Source organism: Mus pahari, chromosome 7, assembly GCF_900095145.1.
Source record: "Mus pahari chromosome 7, PAHARI_EIJ_v1.1, whole genome shotgun sequence".
Lineage (NCBI taxonomy): Eukaryota > Metazoa > Chordata > Mammalia > Rodentia > Muridae > Mus > Mus pahari.
In genome coordinates this window covers 51,208,678-51,212,381 of record NC_034596.1, presented here as the reverse complement: position 1 = coordinate 51,212,381, position 3,704 = coordinate 51,208,678, and the positions used below count along the sequence as shown (strand labels likewise).

At 45.5% G+C, this 3,704-nt stretch overlaps 1 pseudogene; it reads right to left on the bottom strand.

Moving 5' to 3' along the window:
- Window positions 1-3,248: 3,248 nt before the first annotated feature.
- LOC115064481 lies at window positions 3,249-3,398 on the bottom strand (annotated as a pseudogene).
- Window positions 3,399-3,704: the final 306 nt, after the last annotated feature.

Below are 3,704 nucleotides of genomic sequence, written 5' to 3'. Positions count from 1 at the left end.
AGTGGGGAGTGCCACAGAACCATCTAATGGTCTCATGAAGATAATGGGAGGTGTGTGAGAGCAGGGTGAAAGGAAACGTGGCGATTCCTGGATGGAGATTCCTGGGAAACCGAGGCACAGCTCCGAAGAAACAAACCCCACAACGGTTTTACTAAAGGAGATGGCACCTCCGAACCAACACGGTGGTGGGCATCTCCGCAACTGGTGCACACATGCACAGAGCCCCCGGCGATAAAAGCTTGCTTCCGAGGGGGATTACCCCTCACAGACACGTGTGCCAATGCATGACTGATTCCACAGACGTGCGTGTCAAATGCGATCAGTTTACAACCTGGTCAGTTAAAAGATTTTCAGACCTTTAAAGTGAGAGTACGCCATGTTCATACATACTGTGATTCTCAGGCCACTGCCACCACCACGCTGGGTGCATGCATGGGCACACACTCACACACACAACATGCCTGAGCCATGAGCAGTTAGTGCCCTAAATGTAAGACAAGGAATTCCCCAGATGAGTTTTAAATTCCAGAGCAATTACTGCATCCAGTTCTGAAGAGCCAGAAGCAAGGATCATCTGCCAAGGAGCTATTAGTGACAGGATGGCTCCTGCTTCAGAGTCTGTGCTGGATTAACTCCTAAAGTACTCAGTCGCTTTTCAGATCATGCTGTGGTGTCATGTGGCCTAAAGAGAAGCCACCATCTTCAAAACCTAAGGAGGTAGAAGAAAGGAAGGCCATGGATTACCTCACTTGCAGGCTAATGAGCTGCCTGCAAAGTAAAAGCATCAAAAACATTTTTTTTTCTGCTTTAGCAAAGACAATATTAAATATCAAACTTCTTTAGGTAGAGTAGATATTTAGACCAATTCATTCACGGTTGTTTGACCATTGTAAAGGCGTAACAGCCCTGGAGCTGCAAGCTGCATACTCACTGGGCACGATTTTATTGCTGGATTGTTTTCAAGCCAGTGCTGCCTTGACAATGTGTTTTCTAGCAGCAGCAAGTGGCAGAATGCAGTCTCCCAGATCCTTTCACAGCAGAGGTACCTAATAGACAAAGGGAACACTGGCTCAGCGATAAAGTGGTTGGATAGTGCCCCGGCCTGTGTGTTCCTATTCTTACTTCTTCCCAGGCCCAAGCCAACCAAGCATCATCAGGTTTTCTGGACCGTCAGCAAGTTGGAGCCCATCTCAGAAACCTTTTCAGCAGGGACTCCAGGGGGGGGTCACTCTTGTCCGGTACAGGATACCTGAGATAAACCCACTTGTAACTTCGTGCCTAGAAGGACTAGAAACTCGAAACAAAAACAAAAACAAAACAAAACAACAAAAACCAAAACAGACCCCCAAACCAAAAACCAATCCTACCATCCAAATTTGCAAGTACCAACCAAACTAGGGAAAGACGCTCTGAGATTTCAGTTCGTTGAGACCCCCATGGTTTCATTTACAAGACACTTTTTAAAAATACTAGAGTCAAATGGGACCAAAGCCATCTTGGCCTGTGCCCTTGTTTTTATAGATTAGGAAACGGAGTCAGACTTGTACTGTGTCTCCTCTGTCCCATACTACCCTACTGCTCGACTGGCCACATGCTGTAGTCAGTGGATACCTATAGTTCTGATTCTGCCATCTGTGGGCTTTGGGGAGGGCATATGGATTGTCATGTGAAGGATTTCGTGCAAAAATGATTCAATAGTAAAGTAGCAATTGTGTCAATTGGTAAAATTCTAAATAATTAATTTCAGGGATTAGCAATACTACAAAAATACAAAATGATCACACGGGTGTTTTCCCCAGGGCATGGTGTCCCTTGCTCTTAGGATGTGCTCTGATTTCCCTGAATGTGGGAAGTCCGACTGCACAGCTGTGGTCGTGGGGGGGCTGTATTTCTGCTCACCCCTGGTTAAAAGAGGAGAGGCGAAAATCCAATGTGGACGGACAAACTTGGACTAGATGTCACAATAAGTAAACCCAGCCTATGCCAATGCAAAAATACAGCAGAGATTAAGTTAGCTACAACTTCCTAGGAAGTCCCATGCTCATTAAATTCCCATCTAAAGGAAGAATCACGCGCTCTATAACCACAGCACTTGGAGGTGGCGGCAGGAGGAGCCAAAGCCCAGTCTGAACTATAGGAGGACGAGGACAAGAGGGTAAGGAGAAAAAGGAGGGGCAAGAGGTGAAGGAGGAATCACTGTTGCCTTTTAAGGAATCAAAACATACTTGTGCTTCTTTTCTGACCTGTGCAGGAGACAGAGCACACTTTCCCCCAGTTTGACCTTTCAGGAGTGGAATTGGCCCAGCCTGGCCTCTCACCTCTTCCCTTTGAGACTAGCCACTTGGATAGTTCTTATGCTGACAGTGAAAATTCCAACGCCACCCACTGATTAGATAAGTGGGGATACTCTTATTCCTTTGCTGTCTTAGTCAATGTTCTATTGCTGTGAAGAGACACCATGACCATAACAACTCTTATTATTTGTTTTTTAAAAGCATATAGTTGTTTACAGTTTCAGAAGTTTAATCCATTATCATCATGATGGGGAGTGTGGGATCTCACAAGCAGACATGGTGTTGGAGAAGCGGCTGAGAGTTCTATATCTAGATCAGCAGGCAATAGGCAGAGTGACACTGGGCCTCTCTCCACTGAGCATTTGAAACCCCAAAGCCCACCCCTGAAGTCACACTTCCTCCAACAAGGCCACACCTACCTCAATAAGGTCACACCTCCCAATCCCTGTCAAGTTGTGCCACTCCCTAATGACCAAGCATTCAAGCCTATGGAGGCCACTCCTATTCAAACTACCACAGTTGCCCATTAAAAATCATCTGCTTTCAAACAAATATCACCAAGCATTGATGTTGAATGATAGTCTCTGGTTTTTCAAACCCAGGTGTTGATAGTTCTTAAAATCCTCCCACCCCTCCCCAGGTATCTGAAAGGTTCGAGTAAGTTTACCACTGTGTTGAAGCAAGAAGAGTACTGCTACTGGAGGAATGCCAGGTCTGGTGAAGGTCAAGCCACTGCTGTCATTCAAAGGTCAGTAGCATCTCTTATCCTTAATGTTCTCAAGTACTTCCGTGTAAGTTTAGCATGCTCCTGGAGTGGGGAACCGAGATAAAGGGGCAGATCTCCATGTTGTTCTGAGTTGGGAAGCATTGGCTTGCGAGAGAAGATTTGTGTATACGGTTTCAGTGCTAATTCAACCATGGTAGAGTATTTACACCATAGAAATAGCCAAACACTACAAATGAGAACTCTTTATTCAATTTGCCAGCTAAGTTTCCCGCATTTGGGGAAATCCCAGGGGTCAGCACATCCGGAGTGCAGAGGATAAGCCTCGCCCTGGGAAAACCACCTTCGTGATCATGGTATCTCCCCTGCCAGGTTAGGTCAAATTTATCTTTTCTTAGCAGCAGATAAGTACATTTATCTTATTTGGAAATTGTGGAGAGCTTTTCAGGTAAAAGAAAAGAATATGGGCAGTCCTAAGGCATAAACAGAGTAGTTAAGGACCAAACAAAGCATAAACAAAGGTCCCTTGGTTACTGTATTCAGGGTCTTAACGAGACCTATCAAGATACTAAGAATGTATTCCTTAGTCGTATTCCTCTAGAGCCTACTTTCGAATCCTAGCCCAATGTCAAATTCCTAGATCAGGAGGTGAGGCTTTGCTGGAGGAAGTTGGACATGGGGGGGGG